This window comes from Schistocerca serialis, chromosome 1 (assembly GCF_023864345.2).
Source record: "Schistocerca serialis cubense isolate TAMUIC-IGC-003099 chromosome 1, iqSchSeri2.2, whole genome shotgun sequence".
Lineage (NCBI taxonomy): Eukaryota > Metazoa > Arthropoda > Insecta > Orthoptera > Acrididae > Schistocerca > Schistocerca serialis.
Window position 1 is genome coordinate 1,178,542,044 of NC_064638.1, and position 19,435 is coordinate 1,178,561,478.

Consider the following 19,435-nt stretch of genomic DNA (forward strand, 5'->3'; position numbering starts at 1 on the left):
TTTCAACAAACAGTTAAACACCAGATCGCTTTCTTTCATTTTGACGTTCCCTAGTGCCCAAAATGAAAACACCACCTTCCTGGACTTTGCTGCTGGAGAACCGGGTAGCACACAACCGTGCTGGTTTCTTGGCTTTGTACATGAATTAGGTATCTTAAAGCGTATCCGTGAAGTCACAGGAGATGAATTTCACAGTTAAAATATCTCATTTGTTCTACTCACAATGGTCTTCCTCTTAGAACCACTGGTGTCTTTCGAATGAATTTGCATCTTAATAAAAGCTGTAAAAATTATTTGAAGCCGTATTTGAAAACATACCACCAGCTTTTGAGTGAAACTCTTTTACACAATCGAAAACTATTTTATCACAGATTTGTAATTTGTAAACTAATACGCAGTAATGCCGGACTTGGCAGATGGGACCTGCAGTAGGTTTGAAGTTCCGTTGCCGATGCGTTGCAAACCGACGTTAAATATGCTGATAAAGTGAAAGCAAAAGACAAACAAGAAGTAAACTCAGTTGCAACGTGGGTTCATTCCCGAAATATTCTTTCAATATGATCTCCAGTAATGGATCCAAATCCTTTCATTTACGCTTCATTGCAGTCTATTTAAATTTCCCAACAGGTATGTAAGTTGACTAAGGGCAATGCTTCAAAACTTTGTATACATTCTCTCTAATGAATCATACCTAATCAGTGGCTTGTACATGCACTTAGTATTTATTATTGACGACATTAGCTACATGGACAAACGATTTTGTGTCGTCCATCCGAAACATAGAGCTACCCTATATGCACCCATCTATCCATATATCTATCTGTCTGTCCACACAGCAAAACATCCCTGTAATGCACGAGTTGAATCTTAGTGCTGGCTGGTACCTTTTCAAGTTACTGTTACGTTAGTTTCGGTCATGCTGGGTACTACTACATGAAAGTTAATATTCATGTGTACACTTGCTAGTGAAAAGCCGAGTATTCTTACAGCTTTCATGTAATGTTCAAACGCAAATACATATCGTATTAGAAACCTAGTATTATATTTTACTATTACAAATTTTATAATGCTACCTAAAAACTATTGATATTCATATTTCTCAATAGTGCAAGCTGGGATATGCAATGGCTATCAGAAAACCACTTCATAGTTTCCTATATTAGGAAACGGATGAGAATCACAAGCTGCTATATTATGTATCTGCTAATAGGATCTGAGTTCATTAGTACTCCAATATAATTCCAAAGTATTTAATATTTTGAAAAAACTGCACTAATATTCTGGGCTTACGATGATGAATGGCGTTGTCCCCAACTGTGGTATGTGTTCTCCCTAATGAGTGTGTATTCTGTGGTCCAGTTGTTTCTCCTTTTGAAATGTGTACAGATATTCGCCATGATAAGCTGAAATAGCAGTATTCTCAGCACTGCAACACATGTGATATTCTCTTTGTTTTCATTTCCTTTGGTTTGACTGAATTACTGACCACCTTGTGTATTTTTCATAAACATATCTGATGTGCTTACATTGGAACTCAAAATAAAATATATTTTAATGGTACAGATTTAGCTTGTTTATTTCCCACCTCCCAGTTCCCGACCTACTGGTGAGTGTGAAGTAAAGCTTAATCAGCAAATAAAAGGTAAGGTTGTACCAACCTGACTGCTAATTTCAACTTAAGAGTGCTTTACGACGCATGATCTTTGTAACTTACATACTCAGCCAGTTTCAGGATGACCTAAAGTTTAAAGTGGAGTCCTAATCACATTCTATGTATATACAAATCATTCAGCACGTCTAAACAGCAAATAATTATAACAAAAATACATAGATTTTACCAACTCTACAGTGTATTCACGCTAAGATTTAATGTCAAATGAAACTTCAGATTCGACAGTACATTTCTTGTACTTCATTATCATAACACTTGCGTCACCATAGACTAGCATTTGAAGACTGTTGTAAAATGCTATTACTGACAGCACACCATAACAATAATTACTGATTCCTCACAACACCAATGTCCAAATAAACAAGACAGTAAGCTTCATTACAATAACAATTGATCCCACACAACACCAATGTCCAAATAAACAAGACAGTAAGCTTCATTTCTGCAAAAATATGGGTCAGAATACCTCTTACAATATATGTAAATAGAGATCTAAACGTCTTACATACTCGTTAAATTAATTGTATGCGCTACCACAATAATTATAAGCAATAGTGGATAATTACGCTAGTCAAATATTAAATGAAACCCCTTAACCATTCGTAAGTTGCAATTTCGCAGGTCGATTTTCGTTATATGGTAGCATTTTAAATTTCTTAATCCTTGCTAGGCTTTAAGTATAGCACTGATAGACTGTGACAAGTACCATCGTTCGGCATTTTCGTTCTCCCACTTACTAGTTTTGTCCAAACCTTTTCTTTTTTACGACTCTTGAGTGAGAGACCATAAGCTATGACACTAACTCGTATTCGAGAGAATGGCCATTGTTTTCTTAAATGGTTAAAGACGTCTGCCTGCATGGTTCCTGCCTTCTTCTTTTTATGAACTCGAGTAAGACTGTTAAGCTTTCTTACAAATGAATTCTTCCCTCCGAATGCCTCTTGATATAAACCAAAGCCCATCACACATTCGTAAAATCATCATGCCGATCTGGGGAAGCGTGCGTACTTTAACGATACAAATAGTCGTAACATAGTTGGAACATCCCGCTCAATGATCCATGGACCTTGCCATTGGTGGGGAGGCTTGCGTGCCTCAGCGATACTGAGGCAACCACAATGGAGGGGTATCTCTTGAGAAACGTGTGGTTCCTGAATAGGGGCAGCAGCCTTTTCCGTAGTTGCAGAGATGATTGACTGAACTGGCCTTGTATCATCAACCAAAACAGCATCGCTGTGCTGGTACTGCGAACGGCTGAAACCAAGGGGAAACATTTAAAAAAGGGAAATGGATAGTTTAAAGTTAGATATAGTGGGAATACGTGAAGTTCCGAGGCAGGATGAACAGGACTTCTAGTCAGGCGAATACATGGTTATAATTACAAAATCAAATAGGGGTAATGCAGAAGTAGGTTTAATAATGAATAAAAAAATAGGAACTTGCATAGACTACTACGAACAGCATAGTGAACGCATTATTGTAGCGAAGGAAGACACGAAGCTAACGCCTACCATAGTTGTCCAAGTTTATATGCCAACTAGCTCTGTAGATGATAAAGAGATTGAAGGAACGTGTGACGAGATAAGAGAAATTATTCAGATAGTTAAGAGGGACGAAAATTTAACAGTCATGGGGGACTGGAATTCGGTAGTAGGGATTGGAAGAGAAGGAAAAGTAGTCGGTGAATATGGACTGTGGGTAAGAAATGAAAGAGAAAGCCGCCTGGTAGAGTTTTGTACAGAGCATAAATTGATCATCGCTAACACTTGGTTTAAGAAGTATGAAAGAAGACTGTAAACGTGGAAGAGAGCTGGGGATACCGGAAGGTTTCAGATTCATTATATAGTGGAAAGACAGAGGTTTAGGAACCAGGTTTTAAATTGTAAGACATTTCCAAGAGCAGATGTGGACTCTGACCACAATCTATTGGTTATTAACTGTAGATTGAAGCTGTAGAAACTACAAAAAGGTAGTAATTTAAGAAGATGGGACATGGGAAAAACAGAAAGAACCTGAAGTTGCAGAGAAATTCAGAGAGAGCATTATAGAACGACTGGCAAGAACAGGGGAAAGGAATACAGTAGAAGAAGAATGGGTAGCTTTGAGAGATGAAATAGTGAAGGCAGCAGGAGATGAAGTAGGTAAAAAAGCGAGGGCTAGTAGAAATCCTGGGGTAACAGAAGAGACATTGAATATAATTGATGAAAGGAGAATGCATAAAAATGCAATAAGTCAAGCAGGCGAAAAGGAATAAAACCATCTAAAAAATGAGATGACAGGAAGTGCAAAACTGCTAAGTGAGAATGGCTAGAGGGCAAATGTAAGAATGTAGAAGCAAGTATCACTAGGGATATGACATATGCCGCTTACAGGAAAATTAAAGAAACCTTTGGAGGAAAGAGAACCACTTGTATGTATATCAAGAGCTCAGATGTAAAACGAGTCCTAAGCAAAGAAAGAAAAGCAGAAAGGTGGTAGGAGTATATAGAGGGTCTACACAAGGGCGATGTACTTGAGGGAAATATTATGGAAATTGAAGAGGACGAGATGAAGATATGATACCGCGTGAAGAATTCGATAGAGTCCTGAAAGACCTAAGTCGGAATAAGGCCCTGGGAGACGACAACATTCCGTTAGAACTACTTACAGGCTTGGGAGAGCCAACCATGACAAACCTCTTCCATCTGGCGAATAAGATCCATCAGACAGACTAAATACTCTCATACTTCAAGAAAAATATAATAATTCCAATTCCAAAGAAAGCAGGTGCTGACTGGTGTGAAAATTACCGAACTATCAGTTTAATAAGTCATGGTTGCCAATTACTAATACAAATTCTTTACATACGAATGCCAAAACTGGTAGAAGCCGACCTTTGGAAGATCAGTTTGGATTCTGTAGAAATGTAGCAACACGCGAGGCAATACTGACCCTACGACTTGTCTTAGAATGTAGGTGAAAGAAAGCTAAACCTGCGTTTATAGGTTTTGCAGCCTCAGAGAAAGCTTTTGACAGTGTTGACTGGAACACTCTCTTTCAAATTCTAAAGGTGGAAGGGATAAAATACAGGGAGCGAAAGGCTATTTACAATTTTTACAATAACCAGACAGCAGTTATGAGTAGAGGGGCACGAAAAGGAAGCAGTGGTTCAGAAGGGAGTGAGACAGGGTTGTAGCCTATCCCGTATGTTATTCAATCTGTATATTGAGCAAGCAGTAAACGAAACAAAGGAAAAATTTGTTGAAGCAACATAACTGATGGTGATCGAAGTAGAGAGGAGATAAAATGTAGACTGGTTATGGCAAGGAAAGTGTTCCTGAAGAAGAGAAATTTTCTAACATCCAGTATAGATTTAAATTTCTGGAAGTCTTTTCTGAAAGTATTTATATGGCACGTAGCAATGTATGGAAGTGAAACATGGACGATAAACAATTTAGGCAAGAAGCGAATAGAAGGTTTTGAAATGTGGTGCTCTAGAAGAATGCTGAAGATTAGACGTGTAGACCACGTAAGTAATGAGGAGGTACTGAGTAGAGCTGAGTACAAGAGGAATTTGTGGCACAACTTGAATAGAAGAAGGGTTTGGTTGGTAGGACGCATTCTGAGACATCAAGGGATCACCAATTTAGTATTGAAGGGAAGCGTGGAGGGTAAAACTCCTAGAGGGAGGCCAAGGGATGAATACGCTAAGCAGATTCATAAGGATGTAGGCTGCACTAGTTACTCGGAGCTGAAGAGGCTTGCTCAGTATAGAGTAGCATGAAGAGCAGCATCAAACCAGTCTTTGGACTGAAAGCCAAAACATCAAACAGAACAGTCAGTCTGAAAATCTTATCCGTTCCCAGTAAACAGTTAATTCCTTGCTCAACAGCTGCGTTTTTAATGCAAGTCAAAGAGCGAGTAATCATTGTTATTTTGGTGTTAGACGAAGTTTTGTTAATGACATTCTGCCACTAGATTCCACTGATACAAAGCAACTGTATTATAGCATCTCAGAACAAACATCTGAAATACTTCAGTTCTGTAAATCCTTGTTTAAATATGGATGCATGATTAATACCATTTTGGAGGTGCATTGGTTAAGTGATGCAGATATGGATAAACGTCAATCCAGTCAAAATATAGCGTAACTACAGCAGTACAACTACATTAAAGACAGCGACAACTACTAGTCCAATTAATAATCTTATTTATAACATGCAACAATTTTGTAGAGGTTGTGCCGGTTGCCCGCACATTTTGAATTTGCCGATCGGCTGATCGTCTGATGGAATTCTGTACCGAGCCCCCTTCTGGGGAGAGGGGCGGGGGAGGGGGGTAGTAGAACATGGTTGATGTTAGCAAACAAGGCCACTGTCAAAACAATATAGCAATACTAGGAGGAACTGCATGGTTGGTTGGTCCTTTCACATACAAGTTGCCTTTATATCATGCTTTTATTTACAAGAATATCACAAAACCTTAATTTTGATTTTCCGCACTCATAATCCATTAAAACTCTTTCCTAAGTCCAAAATTTATTTTGAACAGACTATACACAAAGAGACAGTAGCTAAACCAAATGACAACAAAAGTTATTATAATAAAAATTATCTTTGTCTTTTTAAGAAAAATTTAAAACTTTCAGTAAAAGGGAACTTTACTAAATCTTAATAATTCCGGAATTATTCAAAACAAGGATGGATCTCACCATAGGTCTGCATTTCAAACGTTGGCTCAACATTAACCCCTTTGAAGAAATTCATAACACTTCACAGGGTGTGGTCCAACATACTTCCTATTAAACAAGACAAGGCAGACTGACCAAAAATCGGCCAAGTGACAGATTCAAAATGTGCACACAACTGGTATATACTCCCTTATTTTAGTTTTATAATATGGAGTATTATAAGATTCCAAACAACAGCACATATCTGATGTTCTCAAAAGGACATACCTTCAAAAATGGGGAACTATTAGATGTACAAGAAAAAATCCGAAAACAAAAATTATATTTAAACACACTCTTTATCATACAATGACATATACAGGAAATTTCTGGCTCAGGTGTAAGCATAATAGCCAAAAAAACATAAATTATACCACAAGGTGTAGAGGTATAACCTGATTCAAGATACAAAGTGCTTTTCCTGCTGTTGTTAAACTTTCTGTGAGTAATTACACAGAACCACTTCAACTTCGGTGTGTTCTGGTATTTGGCAAAAAATTATTTACTGTTCATATTAACTCAGCATCACAGCTTCCATGACAGAACCATAAAAATGTATGTATGCACGTTTCACATCTCCTCCGAAACCACTGGCCCGGTTACAACAAACCTTGGTACAAATATAATTTAAGTACGAACTACAGGGCGTGATTCGCTACAGGCACAGGTGAAATATGTGCAGAAGTAAATGTTTAAAGTGTAAATATGTGGATATGTGTGTACTCTGACAAAACTACAGTTAGAAGGCTCCTCCTGAAGGCCTGGGTCGATTTCGACTAAGCTTGGTATATATATTATTTACTATCTGACAAGAAATACTGAGATATTAAGAAGCACCAGCCTGTTACTGGGGTGGGGGTGATAACTTGGTGATGGAAAAAGAAGGTGAGGAGGAGGAGGAGATGGTCAGAGAGGGGGAAGGAGACGATGGTCACAGATAAGGGGGAGAAGGAGGGGGCAACAGAGAGTGGGAGGAGGAAATGTACAGAGAAAGAGAAGAGAATGAGATGGACAGAGAGAGGATGAAGGAGGAGTAGGAGGGAGAGGGAAACAAGGGGAGATGGGTAGAGAAAGGAGGGATGAGGAGATAGACAGAGAGAGGGGGAACAGGAGGAGGACACAGAATAGGGTGGAGGCAATTCACTTAGAAAGCGTGCGTTTGAGGGGGGGGGGGGGGGGGGAAGAGGATATGAATTAGAGGTAGTGAAGGAGGTGATGCACAGGGAGAGGGGGACGAGCAGATGGATAGAGAGTGGGGGGAGGAGAATATCATAGCCAGGCAACGCTAGGTACTCGGCTAATGTAACTATATGAAGTTCACAGTAATTGTGTATGTGAAACAAATTAACACAACACATAGGTGTAACATCGTTTCTGGGTGAGTTCACAATAACATATCGTTGGAGGAACATGTGGATTATAACGTCTTTACGAGTCAAGTGCAGGTATATTTTTTTATTATGCTTAAGTAAACGGCACACATGGTTTATGTCCTCAGTCCTCCAAGCATTTCTGATTATATTGCAGAGTTTAACGAATATAGAAGTCGCTAATTATAAATCCTTTGTCGGTAAAAATGGACTGCGATCATCAAAGCAATAACCATTCGGTGTGGGTAATCATTTTATGAGTTCTCCCTAACGAGAAATACCCACTTATCACTAAATTTAACACATATCGCCGGTCAGTGTGACCGAGCGGTTCTAGGTGCTTCAGTCTGGAACCGCGCGACCCCTACGGTCGCAGGTTCGAATCCGGCCTCGGGGATGAGTGTGTGTGATGTTCTTACGTTAGTTAAGTTTAAGTAGTCCTAAGTTCTAGGGGACTGATGACCTCAGCTGTTAAGACCCATAGTGCACAGAGCCATTTGAACCATTTTTTTCAACACATATCAGACGAGTGTGTTCAAGTTTCACTCCTCCTAGTAGATGTACGAGTATGTTAACTCATCACACTTTGTTCTTCACTTATTTGCAATGTGTAGGGCAGCGACGACTTGTTTAGAATTAAGTTAAAGATCATATCTAGTACAATGCTTGTTGTGCAGCCAATCTGTCTCTCTCTCCCTCTCTCTCTCTCTCTCTCTCTCTCTATCTATCTATCTACAAGCCTCTTTCTTTCTCTCTCCTACCTTCCACGGATACAGCCTCACGGTTCACCAATGCGCCACAACGGTCTTTTGCTAATTTCAGTAATGGTTAATTGAATGTTTTCTAGAAGTCCAAGCCTCTCCCACATGATAAAATACGTTGAAATTGAATTTTAAAGTTAACTGCCAGAACATTAGTTCTGAAACTGGGAATGATTTATATCAAAACGATAACCCACATAATGGCTGATCTTCATCATTCACGGACGCTGCAGTTTTAACCAATTAGCGCTGCAAATTTATTTATATTTAAGCAACTTTTAACTTCATGCTCTTACAAAAACATTTGCTGTAGAATAAAACTCGCGTTGATTTTCCACGTATTCTTACACTTTACTCTTACGAAACTTTTGTGACAATGGTCCACGACAAAATTTCTCCCTTCTTTTGCTGATAATTCACTCTACATTTCATAAATGAGCAATACCAGGACGATAAACAGTACATACAAGAGGAGATTGTAAGCTTTTGAAATTCTGTCCAACGGAAGAATGCTGAGGATTAGAGTGGCATATCAAGTAACTAATGAAGAGCTACAGTATCAAATTGGATAAGAAAGGAACTTCATGGAGCAGTTTGACGATAACAAGAGATCGACTGACAGGACACATCGCAAGATTATTGTAGAGTGACAACTGTAAAAATGCGGCATTTGTGCAGCGTGCTCGAAGCTGAGATAATTATTGTTTTCGATGTTTCTACGATGCTGATCTCTCTGGCTGGTGTAAGTCCAAATCTGTTCTTCAAAACAATGGAAATATCCGAACAAACAGGATCTGATTTTACGTTTTTCTCCAAAATATTTGACTTTGGATGTTTTGTTAACTTCAACATTCTCTAACAACCTGTTATAAAATATCGATAACTAAGAATTTATATTTGCAATGAAAACCAGAATTTTGCGTACGATACGTAATTAGAAACTAGAAGACGTGCAGTTTTCTTCAAAAGTGATAGTGAAGTTAATTAACATATATTTGATGAATTTCATATTTAAATGATGTAGGTATTCAAACCGAACAAAAAAATTATGGATCATAACGAGATCCGAACCGCCGCCCCACAGCATATACGACTGACATTCAACGATGCTGCGAATTTTTTTTTAACATGTGAAGTTGGTTAATTTGTCACCACAGAGAACAAAATAATGAGACGTTCAAAAATGGCTCTGAGCACTATGGGACTTAACATCTGAGGTCATCAGTCCCCTAGAACTGAAAACTACTTAAACCTAACTAACCTAAGGACATCACACACATCCGTGCCCGAGGCAGGATTCGAACCTGCGACCGTAGCGGCCGCGCGGTTTCAGACTGAAGCGCCTTCATCAGCTCGGCCACAGCGGCCGGCTAATATGACTTACTTCAAAACTTTCAGTAGTGAGAAACATACATATAAACTGTATCCCATCCAGAATATTACTAATCACAGTATTAATATTCAATAATTAATGCATTACTTATTTTGTCTCTGGGAATAATCATAATCGTCTCATGGTACGTCAATATTTCGGGCTCCTCCTCGCGATAATCACCGTCGCCCAGGTGAAGATTCAATCCGGTGAAAGAGAATTCCAGTGCTGCGCGAAGAACAACCCTCAGTTGTCCTTCTGAGCTACAGCTACAAAAATGTTTCCGCCGAAGCGGATTCGAACCAGTGACCTACGGATATTTACTTACAGAACCTCGCATGTAATTTAAATACAATCTTTAATTACTTTATTATATAGTGATTCTCGAAAAATATCAAAGCTTATTTTACTCTGTAACCTTGTGAAAAACATTGAGAACAATTTGTTTCTCGCCATTAACGGCGTTTCGTCGCGCATGTTTCACTACGAAGCGGGAAGCAGTGTCATCTATTTTCACAGTATGTACTAACAGCGAGAAAAACCTCTCGCAAGTATCGTTTACAGAGACTGTGACTGTACACGATGTTTGAAATACAAATTACTTAGCTAAGTATGATTAAGAAAAACGTCGATGTCTGCTAATACACCAGAATGTCTTAAATTTCTTTTACAGTTTCATAGTTACAAGTAGTCTAATACAAAGAGTACCGAGCGAGGCGGCGCAGTGTTTAGCACACTGGACTCGCATTCGGGAGGACGACGGTTCAATCCTGCGTCCAGCCATCCTGATTTAGGTTTTCTGTGATTTCTCCAAATCGCTTCAGGCAAATGCTGGGATGGTTCCTTTGAAAGGGCACGGCCGACTTCCTTCTTCATCTTTCCCTGGTTCGATGAGACCGATGACCTCGCAGTTTGGTCTAATCTCCCCATATCAATCCAATCCAGTCTAATGCATAAGTTGGCTCTACTTCCAAGAGCGGAACAACACCAGTGTTCCGGAGCTACGGCTACTGACCAATCATCGCGTTTGTGTTTGTTTACATCAGGTTTATTCGTTCAAAATGGTTCAAATGGTTCTAAACACTATAGGACATAACATCGGAGGTCGTCAGTCCCTAACTAACGTAAGGACATCACACACATCCATTCCCGAGGCAGGATTCGAACCTGCGACAGCAGCAGCAGCGCGGTTCTGGACTGAAGCGACTAGAACCGCTCGGTCACAACGGCCGGCCCTTATTCGTCTGATGAACGAAGTATAGTACCTGTCCTTCCTCGATCATCCAGTTTTTTTAAATTCCTTAAAGCGTTTTACATCCTCAGACTACAAGGAACATTTGAGGTGGATCTGGGGAGAAGCGTGGGGGTTACAAATAGCAGAGAGACACGAAGGCTTTACTGAAGTAAGCAGGTTAAAGCAAATGTAGATTGCAGTAGTTATACAGAGATGAAGAGACTTTTACAACAGCGTAGACTGGCTTGGAGTCCTGCATCAAACCAGTCTTCGGACTGCAGATCCCAACACCAGCAGCAGCAGCTTGATGTTTACGTAAGCCTCACACAGTGTGAGCTACGCTAGCGGAAGTGCTACACCATGAACAGCTCGACTAAATGCTACCAGGCTAAAACACCACCATTTCCACGGCTGTGGAAAATGTTTATTAACATTCCATACCGGAACTTTTCAGACGGTGATCACAATATAGCATCCTCAGAGAACGCTCACGTATGCGCGCATTTATCGTCATCTTTGGTCTTTAAGAAAGGTCGGACTGGTGGCATGAGAGCATCATACCGACAGATCGTACAGACAGGTGTCTGTGGCTGCAGAGCAATGACTGCAGAATCTGTGCTAACAAGATGGACTCTGGACCAGTGTGAGGCAAGACGTGTAGGCACAGATCCCTATAGACTGCCTAAACCTAGAGTTGTAAAACGACCGTAGGCCAGCCACCCTAGACCAAGCGTAGACTGCAGTAGTTGTCCTACTAGCCATAGACAGTTAAGATCGGAACCGCGTTACCTGTACGTTAGGTGTGATACGTACCTGTCGGGCGTTAATTAGATCACTTCGTTTGCGTTTGTGATCAGTGTCTCACTAGATTCCCCAAGATTTAGGAAGCGAGGAACCACGTAGAAACTGAGTGAGCACATATAAAGGGCCGAGCAACCTATAGAACGTTTACGCTCCACATAGTTGTCTTCCTGCCTTTTACTTAAAAACAAGCACTATTTGTAACAAAATTGAAACTGTCAATGTTTAATTCAGCTTTTATTCGTTTAACGTGAAACAGAGGGATGTTTTATTAAAAACGAAAAATGAAGACAATACAGATGTATCATATGACTCTATAAAACGCAATTTCCTCAAAAAAAAGGAAAATTAAGAGAAACCTGTAAAAAAACATATCAAACATCGCTTCATATTGCGTCGAGCTTATATAAAACACATTTCTGTTATTCACAAACATGTTTCGAAATTATCAATGATAACAGAATCGGGGTGGCCGAGCGGTTCTAGGTGCTACAGTCTGGAACCGCACAACCGCTACGGTCGCAGGTTCGAATCCTGCCTCGGGGCATGGATGTGTGTGATGTGCTTAGGTTAGCTAGGTTTAAGTAGTTCTAAGTTCTAGGGGACTGATGACCTCAGAAGTTAAGTGCCATAGTGCTCAGAGCCATTTGAACCATTTGGTAACAGAAAACTCTTACCTTTGATCATGATGAAGAACGTTCTATTGAGTACAAACTAACAGCAACAATTACACAGATTTTTTTTTTTACGTTTGCTCATGTAAAGCGCACTTGCATCAAAAATAATTACTTTGTTTGGACAAAAGCGCAGAAGTTACGCGATTAGCTAACTTTTATTGCTTATGAAGCGTTTTGTAAGTATATCAAATTCACAATAAACTAACACTGAACTACGTGCGATTCTAATTAGTAAAAAGCAAGCAAACAAACAAACAAATAAAAAGACAAAGAAAAGCAGTCGGCTCCCGTTTTTTACTCGTGTGTTTCTTTCGCTACCAATGCCACGACTATCACCGGTAATCCAATCATTTCCTTCGTCATTTATGAACTGAACCAAAACTACCGAATCGTAGTTTTGGCAGTGCGCAACTCTAGCTGCACCATGTGAAGATCGCAGGTATGTTCGACTGGCGCTGACGAAGAGGCGGATGGCAACAGCCTAATACCTAATACTGATGTTGATCATGGACGTCAGTTCCCAGCCGAATGGAAGCTTAATTATTTCACACCCGTCATTTGCTCAACAGCGCCACGAAGTCTGATAAATATCAAAGCGGTGTTTCAATTTCGGTCGGTGCGATTACAGGCCGTAAGTAAAGAGGCCTTTTACAGTGAACATGATTACTGTTATACCGGGTACTTGCCGTGTGCGCTCGGCGCTGCCTCGATGTAGAAAATTTGTGCGGGTCGATGGCGACAGCTCTCGGCTGTCTGGTATCCACCTGCGCGTCCGCGTGACGACCGCTGGTCGATGTGGTGGCTGCTGGCCATCCAGATAGCACGGCCAGTCCGCCGCGGGAAGCCACGGCCGCCGCTGGGCACCTGCGCGAGTATAGGCGTGGTGCATCGCATAGCAGAGGTAACTGTATTATTTGTTGTTGCTGCTAGTTGGAGGTTGCCTGTCCAAAAGGTTCCATGGAGAACAACAATTTTATTTTCGTTATTCCATATGATTGTTGACCGAATTTATAATATAAAATACAGCCATACCCTAATCATTAAGAAACGTAACGTTAAAGGTTTTACACAATAAGTCGTGTTATTTCCGAAATAACAAAAATGAATGATAATTAACTGAAACCCTCAGCTGCCGACACTTCTTGTTGATATACCTCGATGGGGACTGCTGAAAATGTGTGCCCCGACCGGGACTCGAACCCGGGATCTCCTGCTTACGTGGCAGACTCTCTAACCTTTTTTTTTTTTAATCTCATTTTGTTCTATATTGATCGTCGAATTTGTTCGTGACGGACGTCCGATGGCACTAGTTCAGGTTGTTCGTTGATCCGTTCACTCAGTTTTTTTTTTTTTTATTACAGAGGGTATCTAAACCCTCTGACCGAACACGCTGAGCTACCGTGCCGGCGTCCATCTGAGCCACCGAGGCACAGAGTAATAGCGCGACTGCAGGCACTTATCCCTTGCACGCTTCCCGTGAGACCCACATATGTAGAATTGTGGACAGCTGGGAATGTGGGTCTCACGGGAAGCGTGCAAGGGATAAGTCCCTGCAGTCGCGCTCTTCCTCTGTGTCCTCGGTAGGCTCAGATGGGTAGAGCGTCCTGGGTTCGAGTCCCGGTCGGGACACTCATTTTCAGCAGTCCCCATCGAGGTATATCAACAACACCTGTCACCAGCTGAGGGTTTCAATTAATTATCATTTATTCTAGAGGAGCTGCACGGTCATTAACGGTATCTGTTCTTTCGAGAACAGTTATTAGCTTAGTACATATAGTTAAAGGCTACCCAGCCACTGACCTTCGTCTGTGCGAATACGCACAGGTTGCCCGAACTCCTACGGGAATCACCAAAGTGTGCACGAGTAATGAGTGGATGGACAAATATCTATTAGGTACATTACATATGTAGAATTGTGGACAGTTGGGAATGTGGGTCTCACATCCAGTGTTCAAGGGATAAGTCCCTGCAGTCGCGCTTTTCCTCTGTGTCCTCGGTAGGCTCAGATGAATAGAGCGTCTGCCACGTAAGCAGGAGATCCCGGGTTCGAGTCCCAGTCGGGACACACATTTTCAGCTGTGCCCATCGAGGTATACGAGTATCCGCAACACCTGTCGGCAGCGGAGGGTTTCATTAATTATCATTTATTCTAGGGAAGCTGCACGGTCGTCAATGGTATCTGTTCTTTCGAGAAAAAAAAAAGTTCAAATGTGTGTGAAATCTTATGGGACTTAACTGCTAAGGTCATCAGTCCCTAAGCTTACACACTACTTAACCTAAATTACTCTAAGGACAAACACACACCCATACCCGAGGGAGGACTCGAACCTCCGCCGGGACCAGCCGCATAGTCCATGACTGCAGCGGCTTAGACCGCTCGGCTCTCTTTCGAGAACAGTTACTGTCTTCATACATAACAAACATCGTTTTGATCCTTCACCCATTATGAATCAAGAGACAGAGGAATCAAACACATTAGCTGCCAGTGGGCACTGATTTACGAGTATATTAATGGGGAAATTTGAAAATTTGTACCGAAGTGGAATTCGAAACCAGGTCTTCTGCTTATTGGGTGGATGCGCTGATCACTACGTCATCCGAACACAGTGGTCACAACAACCACACGGACTACCCTAGCACGCCTTCTGTCAGACCCAAATTCTCAACTAATACCATACACTACTGACGTAGTGACCCTGATGATTAGCCACATCACTGGTGCCATCTCACCGGTTCCCATAAGTGTCAAAGCTTGCTGCATATCTGCACTGAGGCCTCATTGGCCGTCATCGCCGTAAGTATAAACGAGCTGTCTGTTTTTTTCGGGGATTTCCAAGGGCATCATTTTTATCCTACAGCTACTGTGAATCGAGACACAAAGGAATTGAAGACATTATCTGCCAGTGGCCAGTGACCACTGTGTCCAGATGATGCAGTAGTCGGAACATCTGCCTAGTAAGGTGGAGACTCGGGTTCGAAGTCCGGTCCGGCACAAATTTTCAAGTAGCCTCATTGATATAAATCAGTGTTCACTGGCGGCTAATATCTCACTTTGTGTCTTGCTTCATAGTGGCCGCAAGATCAAAATGGTGTCCATTCTTTTGGGACACTTCCGAAAGAGCTGACACCTCGTATATGATTACGGCGATGACGGCCAATGAGCCCTTCAATACAGACGCACACCAAGCTCCAACTCTTATGGGACTCAGTGAGATGCCGCGAGTAATGATGCTAATGAGCAGGGGCACTACATCAGTAGCAGGGGCACTACATCTGGCTCTGACAGGAAGCGTGGTAGGCTAGTCCGTGCGGCTGTGGTAACCACTGTGTCCGGTAGGCTAGTCCGTGCAGTTGTGGAAACCACTGTGACCGGATAGCGTAGTGGTCGGCACGTTGTCTAGTAAGCACAACACATAGGTTCGAATTTCGGTCTGCTACAAATTTTCAACTTGCACAATAGACATAAATAGATGTCCATTGTTGGCAGGTGATGTCCTCAAGTATTAAAGTTAGAATTGGAAATTTGTGGTAAGGACTATGGGACCAAACTGCTGAGGTCATCGGTCCCTAGGCTTACGCTCTACTTAATCTAACTTAAGCTAGCTCACGCTAAGGACAACACACACACCCATCCCCGAGGGAGGACTCGAACCTCCGACAGAGGGAGAGGGGGGGAGCCGCACGAACCGTGACAAGACGCCTCACACAGCACGGCTATTAAAGTTAGACATTGTACACATATATTCTGGCAGCCTAACTCAAGGCGCCCAAATTACACGGACTACATTCACCCTGTATTTGAGAACAAGACTATTTAGCGGCTCCCAACAAACTTTACACATATTTTCAAACAATTCGAAACTTTTTCTCGCTGACACGCCACACAAAATTATGAAAGGAAAAAAGTTTATCGCTTACTACATTTCGTCTGCTCATGCAATAAGGTCCAGGCATGACGCTTTAATTTATTAATTCTTTATTACTAACTGTATTCGCAATCACATTTTGCAAAGAGTATCCACATATACCACTGAATGCACCTGTAAAATTATATCACTGTACGACACGTATTTCGGGATGAAGGGCGTCATAAACACTGAGATGCACGAATAATGTTTGAAACAGTTCTGTACTCCTGAGTTCGATTCTTTAAGCGATCGTTAAGCGGTGAATTAATGAAGCATGTATACTGGACGTGGATGGAGGTCAGTTCTGAATAATAATCGCAGTAATGATAGTGAAATCGCTTTGTGTTTATCGTGTAAATAATAAAAGTTTCATAATGAGATTTTCACTCTGCAGCGGAGTGTGCCCCGATATGAAACTTCCTGGCAATTTGAAACTATGTGCCGGACTGCGACTCGAACTCCGGACCTTTTCCTTTCGCGGGCCTTTTTTTTCGATATTGTACGTTGCATTTGTTCGGGCGGACGTCCAAGACACCCGTTTAAGTTGATCGATGATCCATCTACTCATTTTCTTTTATTGCAGAGGACAGCTAACCCTTCGACCGAACACGCTGAGCTACAGTGCCGGCACCAACTGAGCTACCCAAGCAAGACTCACGCCCCGTCCTCACAGCTTTACTTCTGCCAATACCTCGTCTCCTGCCTTCCAAGCTTCTAAGAACCTCTCCTGAGAACTTTGCAGAACTACCACTCCTGGAAGAAAGGATTATTGTGGAGACATGCCTTAGCCACAGCCTGGGAATGTTTCCAGAACAGGAGCACTTGCCCGCGAAAGGCAAAGGTCCCTTGCTCGATTCTTGGTCCGGCACACAGTTTTACTCTGCCAGAAGGTTTCAAAAATTCCGTATTTTGTAGCTCTACGTTTCTTAAACAGAACAAAATATCCAGTTGCAAAAGACGGAATTTTTCTTATCCGCACGATAAACGTAATGTAAGTTGCAACTGTGGAAGAATAGCTGCAAATGCTAACAATACAATGAGGTGACAAAAATCGTGGCATAAATCCTAATATCACGTAGGAGCTCATTTTACACGGCGTAGTGCACCCAACTCGACGTCGCATAGGCTCAGCAAGTCGTTGGAAGTCCCCTGCAGAAATATTGAGCCATGCTGCCGCTATAGCCGTTCGTAACTGTATAACTCTTGCCGGTGCAGAACTTTGTACAAGAACAAACCTTTCGACATTCTCCCATAAATATTCGATGTAATTCATGTCGAACGATCTGGGTGACCAAATCATTCCCTCGAAGCATCCAGAATGTTCTTCAAACAAATTGCGGACAGTTGATGTCCGGTGACACAGTGCATTGCCACCCATAAATATTCCATCCTTCTTTGGGAACATGAGATCCACGAATGCTTGCAAATGGTCTCCAAGTAGCCGAACATAACCGTTTCGAGTCAATCATCTTTTCAGTTGGACCAGAGGACCCAGTCCATTCCATGTAAACATAACCCACACCAATAAAGTGCCATCACAAGCTTGCACAGTCTTGCTCACAAATTGGGCCAATGGTGTCGTGAGTTCCGCGCCACACTTGAACCCTACCATCAGCTCTTACCAACTGATACCGGGACTCATCTGACCATTCCACGGTTTTCCAGTCGTCTGGGGTCCAACCGATATGGTAAGGAGCCCAGGAGAGGCGCTGCTGGCGGTGTCGTGCTGTTATCAAAGGCACTCGTGTCCTCCTCTGCTGACGTAGCGCATTAACGCCAAATCTCGCCACACTGACCTAACGCATACGTTCGTGGTACGTTCCGCAGTGATTTCTGCCGTTATTTCAAGCAGTATTGCTTGTCTGTTATCACTGACAACTCTATACAAACGTCGCTGTCTCGGTCCTTAAGTGAAGCCCGTCGGCCACTGCATTGTCCGTGGTGAGGGGTAATGCCTGAAAATGGTATTCTCAGCACAATGTGACTCTGCGGGTCTCGGAATATTCAATTCCCTAACGATTTCGATGGAATAGGCATGCGTCTAGCTCCGATTACCACTCCGCGTTCAAAGTCTGTTAGTTCCCGTCGTGCAGCCATAACCACGTCGGACGCCTTTTCACAAGAACGACAGCTCTGCCGATCCACTGCCATTTCATACCTTGTGTACGCCATACTATAGCCATCTGTATACTGTAATCTATCCCCTTCTTCCTACATCAGTCTTTTATGAAAATTTGAGAGGAGCGACGATTACAATAAACTTTCTCGTTTACTTACCTTTTCACGTAGAGTTGGCTCCAGTTCTTCTTGTCTAGGGGTCTGATTCTTGAAGCTGAAATTCTCACATTTTAGGTCTTCATGGTTGAATTGATCTAAATACATTTGAAGATTGTTGCTGCAGAATTTTTGTTGTTACGTTAATATGTTTTGTCACATTTTAGTATATCATACAGTCCTTTGAGTTTTCATATTAACAAACCCTAAATTAAATTGTTCGCACCAAATTTTAGTACAAAAGTACATCCGAATCACATCAGAGGCTTGCTTATTACTCTCTCACTCAGCGGAATAACAATATTCCAAAGCGTTTACAGTTTTTCTTGACAAATGAATTTCTATTATTTTCGATTATTATTTCATAAATGAATCCAGAAATAAACATAATAAACTGTGCTAGATTGCGTAATTAATAATAGAAATTTTAAGTGTGCCAAATAATTCGAAATTTCAAATGTTTCTAAAGAATAATTGTGACTCTACATTCACAACTAGTACTTTTCGATTATAACAACCAAAGTAAAATAATTCCTTTTCATTAGCTTTAGCTTGAAATATAAGATACTGTGTATAAAATTATACGAAAGTTTTCAGTAAAGCAGCTGAGATAATACTGACCTGTCCGAAATTCGAAAAATAATACTGGTATCGACAA

General features: G+C 41.5%; 1 protein-coding gene across 1 annotated transcript in view; it reads left to right on the plus strand.

Annotated features, from left to right (window-relative positions):
• The first annotated feature begins 13,436 nt into the window (after nt 1-13,436).
• Nucleotides 13,437-19,435, plus strand: part of LOC126459712 (ionotropic receptor 25a-like) — a 281,856-nt gene continuing 275,857 nt past the window's right edge. Inside the window, exon 1 of the mRNA XM_050095879.1 lies at nt 13,437-13,496. The gene's annotated coding sequence lies outside the window, so the exon portion shown is untranslated. The remainder of the gene's footprint in view (nt 13,497-19,435) is intronic.